The sequence below is a fragment of the Balaenoptera acutorostrata genome, chromosome 2 (assembly GCF_949987535.1).
Source record: "Balaenoptera acutorostrata chromosome 2, mBalAcu1.1, whole genome shotgun sequence".
NCBI lineage: Eukaryota > Metazoa > Chordata > Mammalia > Artiodactyla > Balaenopteridae > Balaenoptera > Balaenoptera acutorostrata.
Genome location: NC_080065.1, coordinates 151,673,739 through 151,687,056, shown reverse-complemented (window position 1 = coordinate 151,687,056; position 13,318 = coordinate 151,673,739). Strand labels below are relative to the sequence as shown.

General features: G+C 41.3%; 1 pseudogene; it reads left to right on the top strand.

Annotated features, from left to right (window-relative positions):
• Nucleotides 1-3,309: 3,309 nt before the first annotated feature.
• On the top strand, nt 3,310-3,926 carry LOC103015078 (protein lin-28 homolog A-like; annotated as a pseudogene).
• Nucleotides 3,927-13,318: the final 9,392 nt, after the last annotated feature.

The window sequence follows — 13,318 nt, the reverse complement described above, 5'->3', positions numbered from 1 at the left end:
TGCTGTTGAGTTTTAAAGAGTTCTTTATATATTCTGGATATTAATTTCTCATCAGATAAGATTTGCAAATTTTCTCCCATTCTGTAGGTTGCCTTTTCACTTTATGATAGTGTCCTTTAACAGAGAGAAGGTTTTAATTTTTAACTCCAATAAGTTTTCTTTAGTTGTCTGTGTTTCTGGTTTCATATCAAAGAAATCACTGCCAAATCCAATGTCATGAAGCTTTTCCCCTTTATTTCTAAGAATTTATAGTTTTAACTCTTCAGATCTTTGATCCCTTTTGACTGAATTTTTGCAAGTGGTATAAGGTAACGGCCCAGCTTTACTCTTTTGCATGTAAACACCCAGTTTTCCCAACACTACTTGTTGAAAGCACTGTTCTTTCCACATTAAATGGTCTTGGCACCCTTGTCAAAAATCATTTGACCATATATGTGAGGGCTTATTACTAGGCTCTCTATTTTATTCCAAAAGTCTGTATGTTTGCCTTTATGCCAGTACCACACTGTTTTAATGTAGCTTTGTAGTTAAGTTTTGAAATCAGAAGTGTGAGACCTCCAACTTTATTCTTCTTGAAAATTACACCTCATATTACATTTATGTGTATTATTAGATTATACACTTGGAGTCTTCAACCCTCTAGTTTTTAACATAGTGACTTGAACAGAGCTGATTCTTTATAAGTGGTTGTCAGGTATCTGGCTACCTTAGTAACTTTCCTTCCCAATTTAACTTCAAAATTTTATCTTAGTTCCACATCTCTTTCTTAGTACATTCTTTAATGAAATGTCTTAATTTCACATCTTTTGTAGTTTGCAATTTTTTTCAGCTATCTCAAAGCACTGATTGCATTATTTCATGATGTAATGTTTGTTTTAAAAAAGTCATTGACATCGTGAACTAAGGTTAATTTGTTATACCTGTATTGAATGTATCATCATCTGTGGGGTGAATTAAATTGAATATTTATATTGATATTAGAAAAAATTACAGCTAAAAAAACCATTAAGTTACAAAGTTAAAATCCCTGGCAGGGAGGAGTTAAAATATATAGGCAAGGAAGAAGAGAATATTTTTAGCTGAGTTTTAAAGATAGCTAATGGAATGGAGAGTCCTGGAAGGCTGTTCTAGATGGCAGATGGCCGATGGCTACAGAGCTGTCCTGATACAGTCCTGGCTGTGACGTTAGTTGAGGGAGCTGGGACTGGAGGAGAAGGGAGAAGCTGTGAAAAAGTAGTGATTCCAGAGTTTGAAGTGGTTTCAAAAGAGTATCTGTGAAAGTTCTATAAAATTCTATCATGCTATCAATAAAAAGCAAAACCCTCCTGATATATTCTCATATGGAGAATTATCAAAAAACAGGGTATTTTATACAGTGTGTCAGAAGTGATAAAATGTTAATAGATGACCTCACTGTATCCTTACTATGTTTGAGGTGCAGGGCTAACAACTTTCTAAGAATTTCCTTTTCAACTAGGAAATGGTGGAGGTGGACCCAGGTCTGTCTCAGTCTCTTGACCTCTCTCTTCCATCACCTCCCTCAGCTATTTGTGGACAGCGTGACAAAGAAAAGACCAAGGACTCCTCTCTGTATCCTTATTTACCACTTTTTTTTTCTCATTTTTAAAGTTAATAGAAACAGATCACTCCTATTCGCCTCATGAGTCTACATGGGGAACGTAAAGAAATAAGAATAAAAGGCAAAACAAACATTTGACTGTGTTTTAGGACAATGTAACTGAAAACATTCCTAGACTAACAGTTTCTTTTTTTTTTTTTTTGTCTTCAAGAACTCATATTTTGAAAAGGGAATTTTAGAGTAAGATTTTGTTATTGTATAGAACTAAAGAGCTAGGCTTTCTTTTTTACTCATAGTCTATTTTCAAATGACCTTTTTCTCTAAATATGAATACATCTACTTTAATATTAGGAAATTCAAGAGTAATGATCATTCTGGGGCTTTCCACTGTTACTCTTATCATTTCTGATTCCCTCCTTTCCTAATTAGACAATAGTTTGTCTTGTTAGGTGTGTGTAACAGTCATTAGGAGCTGTCATTGCACAGGGCACTCTACTCACTGCTGTGGGAGTACAGATTCTAAGAATAATTCTTGACCCTATGATTGAGTTGAGAACACGAGACATAAAAGAAAGTTAAATTGCTAAATGTATAGTGCACATGATAAATGCTTTGAATCTCAAGTGGAAAAAAATCACTATGGCTTTCTTCTCTCTGATGCCTAAAATTCTGAGAGGCTTCTCTTTGTATGTCTGTGTGTGTGTGTGTGTGTGTGTGTGTGTGTGTGTGTGTGAGCATTTTTGTGATAAATTATATATTTTGCTAAGGAGTTCAGCGACTTTGTGCATTCAGCACTTACATGTAGGGCTTCCCTGGTGGCGCAGTGGTTAAGAATCTGCCTGCCAATGCAGAGGACACGGGTTTGAGCCCTGGTCCGGGAAGATCCCACATGCTGCGGAGCAACTAAGCCGGAGCGCCACAACTACTGAGCCTGCGTTCTAGAGCCCGCGAGCCACAACTACTGAAGCCCGCTTGCCTAGAGCCCGTGCTCCGCAACAAGAGAAGCCACCACAATGAGAAGCTCACACATCACAACGAAAAGTAGCCCCCGCTTGCTGCAAATAGAGAAAGGCTGTGTGCAGCAACGAAGACCCAACGCAGCCAAAAATAAAATAAATTAAAAAAAAAAAAATGACATGTAATTGACAACTAATACTGGAAATTCTAAACAACATATATCTCAGAATGTGGACCTCTTTCCTTGCTAAACTCTGTCATTTTTATTTTTGGCTTTTCTTCCTTAAATTAGAATTTGGAAATATTCTTAACCTTACTTTCTTAGTATAGACCAGATTTTGTCTACTTGCATATGACATGAAGATAAGAAATAAGATATAAGGTACATTTTAAAACAAGATACCTTTGAATAGGGAATGAAAATATGTTTCTATTTGATACTCACATTGATTTATACTAAGCTTATTTTCAAGTGGATTGTCTCACCTACGTGATATAATTATTAGCCATCATTTAGTGAGTTAAGTTCCATTACAGAATTTCTCTAGGGTCTGATGAGGCAGTATTCCTTCTTCTGCTTCATGACAGCCAAGACTGACATGGTGGAGGCCACTGCTTGATTAAAGTAAATGGCAGTCAGTGTGTATAAAATCTGGATGCCAGCATGAGTACTTTTGTGGATATTTTAAAAATACAGCCCTTTGCCTCCGGACTTCTCTGGGGCCAGCAGCCGGCCGACCTGGGGCCCGGGGCCGCAAGCTCGGCCGACTACCATGGGCTCTGTGTCAAACCAGCGGTTTGCAGGTGGCCGGAGGAGGCGCAGGAGGACGCGGCCCGGGCGGCCGAGGAGCCGCAGCTGCTGCGCGGAGCCGGCATCTGTACGTGGTTCAACGTGCGCATGGGATTCGGCTTCCTGACCATGACTGCCCGCGCCGGGGTCGCACTCGACGCCTCCCCCCCGCCCCCGGTGGATGTCTTTGTGCACCAGAGTAAGCTGCACATGGAGGGCTTCCGGAGCCTGAAGGAGGGTGAGGCCGTGGAGTTCACCTTTAAGAAGTCCGCCAAGGGCCTGGAATCTAACCGAGTCACCGGCCCTGGCGGGGTGTCCTGTATTGCGAGCGAGAGGCGGCCCAAAGGGAAGAACATGCAGAAACGCAGATCAAAGGGAGACAGGTGCTACAACTGTGGAGGTCTAGACCATCATGCCAAGGAATGCAAACTGCCACCCCAGCCCAAGAAGTGCCACTTCTGCCAGAGCATCAACCATATGGTAGCCTCGCGTCCACTGAAGGCCCAGCAAGCTCCCAGCTCCCAGTGAAAGCCAGCCTACTTTCGGGAGGACGAAGAAGAGATCCATAGCCCTGCCATGCTCCCAGAGGCCCAGAATTGAGCCACAGTGGGTGGGGGTTATCCGTTCATGATCAGAAAGTTTTGAGGGGGCTTCCCTGGCGGTCCAGTGGTTAAGACTCCGCGCTCCCAATACAGGGGGCATGGATTCGATCCCTGGTCAGGGAACTAAGATCCCGCATGCCGCAAGGCGCGGCCAAAAAAAAAAACCCAAAACCGAAAGTTTTGAGGAACAGGCATCAATCGGCAGAGTGGAGAAAGGGGGGACAGTGTGGGTAGGGGGCAACTGGCACTGCCATATATCTCAGGCCGGGGTCTACAGCGTCACCCCCTTTTCCCTCTTGGTGGGGGGAAGGGGTCAGGCAAAGAAACTCCAATCATGCTCTATCCAAATGCACGTGAGGGCTTTGGGGGGTAACCCTTCCTGCATGCTTTATCTGAGTCTCCACCCCCAGAATCTCCAGCTTCTGAAAGTGGCCTGGATAGGGAAATCGTTTTATTCTTCAAGAAGGATATGGAATAGTATTTCCCATGCCAGAGTGAAAAGATTAAGCATGAGACCAGATTGATGGACCCAAACCCACAAGCCACTACATTCTGTGGGAGGAAGTATCTCAGGGGTAAGGCAGGGTTTTTCACATCTTGTCTCCTCATAACCCCCTCCTGGGACAGAGTGCTGAGAACTGTCCCAAGCAGTGGGTTGTGATGATAGGCAAAAGGGGTGGTTGAGGGAACAGCTGCAGACCTGCTGCTTCTAAGCCCACTCCCACCCCGTTCTGGGCCAATACAATTTTATTTATTGGCTCCCTTGGATGACTGTACCTTGGGTCCCACTTTCTCCAGGATGCCAACTGCACTAGCGGTGTGCGAATGACGTATCTTGTGCATTTTAACTTTTTTTTTTCATAATATAAATATTCTGGGTTTGTATTTTTGTGTATTTTAATCTAAGGCCCTCATTCCTGCACTGTGTTCTCAGGTACGTGAGCAATCTCAGGGATACGTCGGCAGCAGCTCCGGGTCTGCACAGCAGGAATACTTTTTGTTGCTCTATCACCAGAGAGAACAACTGTTTGGAGCGTATAGCCTATTGAACTACCTCACTCTTGCCAGTTAGAGCTGGCTTTTCTGCCACAGTGTCCTCTTGAAACCCCTCCATCTTCAGTGTTTCATGGGAGACTAGGTTTTAACTGGGTTGCCCCATGACATGGTCTCCTTCTACTGAAAGACTGGAAATTGGACTGAACAGGAAAAGGTGGTACAGAGAGGTTAGGAGAGGCTGGGCCAGGTAAAAGGTTCAGAGAGGGGAAGCCAAGATTAGGCAGAGGTCATCTGTATGTGTGATAAAGGATTCCTGTTCCAGACCTCTAATCCCAGGGCACAGGACTCACTTTACATACCAGGTCCATCCTTCACTAGATTGGGCTAGGCCTAACATACACAACAGGGTGCATTGTATGTGTTTTTGTAAAAATTGTGAGTTGGTAAGGACAGGTTTTAAGAATGATGCCTCTGTACCCGTCTTGAGCTGCCCAGGGATGGATATATGAAGCAAGGACACGATCCTTAATCTTTAACAGTTCTGGGCTTTTCCTCCTTGGTTTCCAGAGAGACCATCAGTGATGGCTTCTTTGTGGTTCCCAGAGCCAGTGTCCTGCCCTGCTGCAGCAGTAATTAGTGTCATGGTAGCTAAAGGAGAAAAGGGGGTTTCATTTACATGCTGTGAGATCACTGCAAACCTACCTCACTGTGTTGTAACGGGGCAAATGCAAAGTACATATTGGGTGATGTGTGTCTGATCCTGGGTTCTTGTCTCCCCCAATTGCTGCCCCCCTCTAGTTACTGTATTTGTCTGGGCTTCGTAGGACTTCACAAATAGCTGATTTGGTGATTGCTAGGTGGCCTAGTTTGTGTAAATATAATGTGTTGGTCTTCTCCATGTTCTTTTGGGGTTTTATTGTTTACAAACTTCTTTTTATATTGAGAAAAATAGCCAAAGCATCTTTGACAAAAGGTCTGCACCAGCCAAAAAGATCTGAAACATAAGCTTGGGGGCCGCTTTTCTTGAAGTGGGAGGTCTTGAACTACACTTTCTTTTGTGTTCCCCTTCCCCTGTTTCCTATTTTGAACACGATCTTCTGTCCTAAAAACTGTATTCCTACCCTCTCTTCTTTCCCCCTTTGTGCCCCCCCAAAAATAGTCCATACACCTATACGTTTAATTTGTGGAGTGTCTGTGATTAAATTATTTGTGCAAAAATCCTGAAGAAGCTAAGAACTCTCCATCCCTTGTTCCCAATCTCCTGAATCATGACCATGCCTTGATTTGATTCATGCCAAACAGACTGCTGTCTTTGGATGGATTAAAACCTACTTCAATCTCTAATCCTAGGGTAGAGAGGAGCAACGAGGGGGCCTTCCATGTAGAAACTGGGGTTGGGAGACCACGAAAGGAAAGATGAATGTATAGCCAAGTCACTCAGGAACTTTTATGCAGGTGCAAGAAACTTATGTCAAAGTGGCCACAAGATTGTTTAATAGGAGACAGACAAATGTAACTCCATGTTTACTGCTAGAAACCAAAGCTTTGTGTGAAATCTTGAATTTATGGGGAGGGAGGGAGGGAGGGTAGAAAAGCATGTACCTGTTCTTCATCCCTTCCCCTCATTACTGAACTGCAGGAGACTGAGCCCCCTTGGGCTTTGGCGACCCCATCTGGGCAGTGTTTATTTGTTGGTTGATTTTGCTGTGCCAGGTACTTCCTTTCCCATTTGCTGTCATTTTGTAACACACATGCTGACCCTTTTCCCTTCCCCTTCTTTTCCTTGGGAAAATACAATGAATAAAGACTTACTGGTACCAAAAAAAAAAAAATTACACACACACACACACACACACACACACACACACACACACACACAGTCTCCCAAAGTTGAGAGTGTAAAAAGTTTATAGCTCATCCCCTTTTCAGAATGGAAACAAGTTATAATTTGTTCGAATTTTTCTTTTTTCTAATGGCAGAGCAGATTGGGCAGGTCAAAACCAAATCCTAGAGTCTATGTGATTTATTTGGCTATATCTTTAGAGCAACCTCATCAGACCTACTCCCACACCATTACATAAAGTCAGTTTAGACCAGAAATCAGGGCATTAATCTTGGTATCCTGACCCAACTGGGAACTGACACTAACTAGACAAATATCCTTAAGCAAGCAACACTTTTTATGGTCTCAGTTCTGTCACTTATAAAATAAGGGTACTAGATTATATAATATATAAGAATCAGTGGTTCCCCTAAGCAATTACTTTGAGGAAATAAATGCATTGCTGAAGTCTGAGATGGAAGATAAACAGAGTAGGAATAAAAGTAATTAGTACCATGCTCTATTATCCAAGTTTGTTAAAGCAAGCACGCTATTTTCTGAAAACAAAGAAACAAACAAATAGGAGTTTCAAAGAAGAAAGTAAATACAGATTTAAAGTTCTTGGGACTATTTTTTAGTGTTAGATGATTTATATATTTTTTAAAGTATTATTGAATACTGATGATAAATATGATGTTCTAGATATAAAACTGAAGCTATGTAAAGCAAATTAAAAGGGAAACATTATGTTATCATTGACTGACTAATGCAAAATCTCCATTCATCCCTTGGAGATTTTGGTACCTGGTTTACTGTTCCTCTCTCCTGTCTTTGCTCTTGAACCATTTTAATAGTCACATAGATAATCCTTCCAAAATCCTGGTTCTAAGTTCCTTAAATTTCTCTCTTAAAATGAGTGTTCTCTATCCCATAGCACACTCTGATATTATTCAATAGTTGTTTTTCTTTTTTCAACCAGTTAATACATTTTCCCCATTACCTCCATTCCAGACATTCTAGTTTCCAAACATCACCCTCTATCTTTCAAGGTCTTCTCATTAATTTTCCAGTTTCAACAATTGCTATTCTACCCTAGAACCTATAAGCTATTATTCTAGCACATTTCCATTGTTTTTCACCCTTTCATGTCCTAACTTCATCCTTGGCCAGTTTGAGTCCCACGGTCTATCATCTCATATCTAGCCTCAACTATAACACAAACCTCCCTGTCACTCATAACTGCCTGGAAATGCTGAAGTACTGGTTCAATTTAATTTTCCTTTTATTCTACTCCTATCTCTAGACAGATGAGTAAGGCTGGAGCAAATAGAACCCTTTGACTGCATGTTCCTATTGAACACCAAACAGTGTAATTTGGGATAGACCAAATGTTATCTCATCAACTCAAGGACATAATACCAACATGTTTCTCTTCTTCTGTAACATTTAACTGTGCTCTCTACTGCATCATTCCAATTAGAATACTGTATTACCAGGCCACTCAGGATGGTTGTTCTCTTGTTCTCTGTATATCCCCTGCTCCACCAGTCCTTTCTTCTCCTAGACTTACTCATATGACTGACCTCCCCTCTTCTATTTTTTTAATAAATAAGTTATACTCCATTTATAGTTATTATAATATATTGGCTATATTCCCTGGATTGTACAATATATCCTCATAGCTTATTTTATACATAATAGTTTGTTCTTCTTAATCCCCTACCCCTATATTACCCCTCCTCACTTTCTTCTCCCCACAGGCGACCACTAGCTTGCTCTCTGTATCTGTAAGTTGGCTGCTTCTTTGTTATAGTCATTAGTTTGTTGTATTTTTAAGATTCTGCATATAAGTGACATCATATAATGTTTTCTTTCTCCATCTAACTTATTTCACTTAGCATAACACCATCCAAGTCCATCCATGTTACTGCAAATGGCAAAATTTAATTCCTTTTTATGGCTGAGTAGTATTCCATTGTGTGTGTGTGTGTGTGTGTGTGTGTGTGTGTGTGTGTGTGTGTTGTGTACCACATCTTCTTTATCTATTCATCTGTTGATGGACACTGAAGTTGCTTCCATATCTTGGCAATTGTAAATAATGCTGTTATGAACATTGGGGTTCACATATCGTTTTGAATTTTTTTATTTTTACTTTTTGGATATATAACACAGATAACAAATGTTGGTGAGGATGTTGAGAAAAGGGAACCCTCCTACAACTGTTGGTGGGAATGTAAATTGGTGCAGCCACTGTGGAAAACAGTATGGAGGTTTCTCAAAAAACTAAAAACAGCATTACCATATGACTGACCTCTGAATCATAGCGCTTAATCAGTAACTGCCTATGTGCTTCCTGCCCCTCCCCTACCTCGCCTCCGCTGCCCCAGTCAGTGACTGTCCTAATCTTTAGATCAGAATGGCTCCACTATGGTAGTTTATCAAAGGGGAAACATCTGCCCCAAGATGCTTGTTAATGCCAGGGGGCTGTGAGGGATATGCCCCTCTCTGCTGGTTTCCCTGGCAACTGAAGAGCCAACCTGATGTCATTTCCCCCTAAACTGGTAACCTCATCTCCACAACCTCCCCAATAGGGAAGGAAGACTTCTGCCGTGTCCTGCCTGTCATCTGCCGTGCAGGGTGGCAGGTTGGGGTGTCACTCCAGGACCTTGCTTCAGACATGTAAGGTCCCCTATCTGATAAACCCCTGATGTCTTGGTCGCTGACACGGGGTTCTTTCTTTGGTCTTGTGGCTGGGCAATTACAGGGCTTGCAGACCTGCGGGGTACAGCCCAACACATACCATATGCTATAATATCTGTGCTTTTAAAAAATTGACTATATCCTTACTCTTCCTTCATCTTATTACTCTACCAAAATAAATCTTATGAAAGTCACACCATTCACATTGCTAAATTACATAGACAGTTCTTGGTCCTCCCTTTCACTCAGCATATAAGCAGCATTTTGTAAGGATGCTTACTCATTCCTTGAAATATTTCTTCACTTGGCTTTTGGGACCTCAGCCCTCTCGTTCTCCTTCAAATACAAGGGCTGTCTCTTTTCATTCTCTTCTGTTAGTTTTTCCTCATTTCCTCAGGGCTCAGTTCCTATTCCTCTACATTCATTCCCTGTGGGATCTTATTCCGTCTTATGATTTTAAATATCATTTACATACTGGCAGTTCCTAAATTTCTATCTCCAGCCCATAGCTCTCCCTTGATTATCTAACTGTCTGCTCACCTTTGGAAATTTCATCCTAAACCTGTTTCTTCCATGGAATCAGTCAACAACAAATCCATCTTGTAGTTGCTCAGATTAGAAACACTGTCTTCATCCTCAAATCTTTTTTCCCCTTCTCACAGCCCATATCCATTAACAATTTCTGCTGGCTCTACCTTTAAAGTACACCCCAGATCTGATAACTTCCAACTCTTTTTACTGCTGTCATGCTAATTTGAGCCACCATCATTTCTCCCCTGTATTACTGCAATAGCTTATTAACTTGCCTCCTTGTTTCCATCTATACCCATTTGTAATCTACACAAAACAAAGCAGCCAAAATTGTCTTTAGAAAGTTTGTCACTCATTTTATTATTAATAATTAAAGCAAAAAAAGATTTAAGGCAAGAATAAAGGCAAATTAAAACAAAAAGATAAACTGGAAAAATATTTGTAACAAATAAAACAAACTAAAGCCTATTCTTCCTAATATATTAAAGGCTGCTGAAGTTAAAAAGAAAATAGAACCAGCAACCTAATGTTAAAAATAAGCAAAGGAAAGAAATAGAACAGGAAAAACATTTAACAGGAAAAAAAAAAAGAAACACAATTGTCCTATAGGTATATGAAACGATGCTCAATGTAATTCTCAAAAAGATAAATTCAAATTCTATCTTTTTTTTTTTTTTTTTTTTTTTTTTTTTTTAATGAGGATCTTGAATCAGATGCGTATGTTTTGATTGATTGATTGATTGATTGATTGATTTTGGCTGTGTTGGGTCTTCGTTTCTGTGCGAGGGCTTTCTCCAGTTGTGGCAAGCGGGGGCCACTCTTCATCGCGATGCGCGGGCCTCTCTCGTTGCGGAGCACAGGCTCCAGACGCGCAGGCTCAGCAGCTGTGGCTCACGGGCCCAGCCGCTCCGCGGCACGTGGGATCTTCCCAGGCCAGGGCTCGAACCCGTGTCCCCTGCATTAGCAGGCAGATTCTCAACCACTGCGCCACCAGGGAAGCCCCTCAAATTCTATCTTATGTGATAGCTAATGAGAGTAAAGATGATGCAAGTTCAAAAAGGGATCTAGCAATCTTTATCAAAAGTATACACCTATAACCTCACAGAGCAACCTCAGCTCTGAGTATGTATTCATTTGAATACTACTTCACATGTATCAATATAAAATTAAGTAGTTTTTCTGCAACATTGTTATAATAGCAAAAATTGGAAACAACTAAAGTAGACAGAAATAGGTCAATGATAATTAAATGTGGTATATCCATACAATGGAATAGTATGCAGCTGTATAAAAATTAAAAATGACAGTATGGGGCTTCCCTGGTGGTGCAGTTGTTGAGAGTCTTCCTGCCAATGCAGGGGATGCGGGTTTGCGCCCTGGTCTGGGAGGATCCCATATGCCGCGGAGCAACTAAGCCCGTGAGCCACAGCTACTGAGCCTGCGCGTCTGGAGCCTGTGCCCCGCAACAAGAGAGGCAGCGACGGTGAAAGGTCCATGCACCGCGATGAAGAGTGGCCCTGCTTGCCGCAACTAGAGAAAGCCCTCGCACAGAAACGAAGACCCAACACAGCCAAAAATAAATAAATAAATAAAATGCTGGCTTAACTCCTAGAGAGTTTCATTATTAAAAAAAAAAAAAAAGGCAGTAATCTCTATTTATTAATAGAGAACTCTCCAGAATACACAGTTAAATGAAAATAGGCAAGAAGAAACATGGTAAATAAAGTAGACAAACATTGGTGTAAAAAGTGAGGCAATAGTGATATAAATATATTTGTAAATCCTTTTATTTGTCTGAAGATAAACTTATATAAGAGCTAACAAAAATAGTTCTGAAAATGCAGGTAAATCATGTGAATGGAGACAGGGATGAGAGCAAGAACTTGTAGTGTAAAACCGTTCTATGTCGTCTTTATCTATATGCCTCCTAAAATGTATTACCTATTCAAAAAAATTTTAAATACCGTAAATTCAATCACTTCCCAAATTAAATCTCTCCATTAACTTTGTACCTCATTCGGTGGGGAAAAAAAGAAGTCTGGATATTGGTCTACAAGACGGTCTGCGTTCTCATCTCCACTGCCTCTCTCATCCTGTCTGCCACCATTATCCTCTTTACATTAATCTGCTCAAAATACACTGACCTCCCTACTGCTCCCCAAAACAGCAAACACATTCCCACATCCAGACTTTTGCTTTCATTGTTTCTACTCCTTTTAAAACTCTTACCTCAGATATTCTTGGGGCTCCTCCTTTCCCCCTCCTTCTGGTATCTGTTCAAGTGCCATCTCATCAGCAATGTCTACATTTACTACATAAAGTAGTCTGTATAAAGCACCCTCCTACCTTGGCACCTCTACTCCTTTGATGCTGTTTTATTATGTTTTTATCTAGCAGGGATCAACATTTGATGTATTATAATTTTACCTTTTTTTTTTTTTTTTTTTTTTTAAATATTTATTTATTTATTTATGACTGTGTTGGGTCTTCGTTTCTGTGCGAGGGCTTTCTCTAGTTGTGGCAAGCAGGGGCCACTCTTCATCGCGGTGCGCGGGCCTCTCACTATCGTGGCCTCTCTTGTTGCGGAGCACAGGCTCCAGATGCGCAGGCTCAGTAATTGTGGCTCATGGGCCTATTTGCTCCGTGGCATGTGGGATCCTCCCAGACCAGGGCTCGAACCCGTGTCCCCTGCATTGGCAGGCGGATTCTCAACCACTGCGCCACCAGGGAAGCCCTACCTTTTTTTTTTTTTTTTCATCTTTTCTCCCTCTACCTCCCCAGGATGTAAATTCTAAAGGGACTTGGTTTTATTCCCTGGTGATTTCTCAGTAGGGAAATCAACAGTACCTGGCACATAGGAGGCACTCCAAAAAATACTGCTTAAATGAATGAATGTTAGATACTTAATCAAGCATAATCCTCCAATTTGCTCTATCAGAACAGTTCATTTACATTCCCACAGCACTACACATACTCTACCCATGGATGTGGCAGTCATGGGCCTCAAGATCTTTGGAAGTGCTACATGGAGAGTAAAAATAGTGTGAACAAAGGATGTTTTCCCCTTTCTTTCCACAGCTTGAACCTAAGGAGCCCTTTGCTCCTCGCACGGGAGGACCATACAACCACACAATTGTAGGAGAGAACCCAGTGAACAATATATGAATAGAGGATTCAGGTGAGACCCCCTATCCATTTTTTACCTCTTAGAACACAGGCTGGCTAGCTCTCAAACACTGCACAACCGTTCCTGAAAACATAGCCTGAATCTACTCAGCGAAATAGAAATTTTCTTCTCTGAAAATTCACAGAATCTTGATGCAATAGCCAAATAGTTCTAT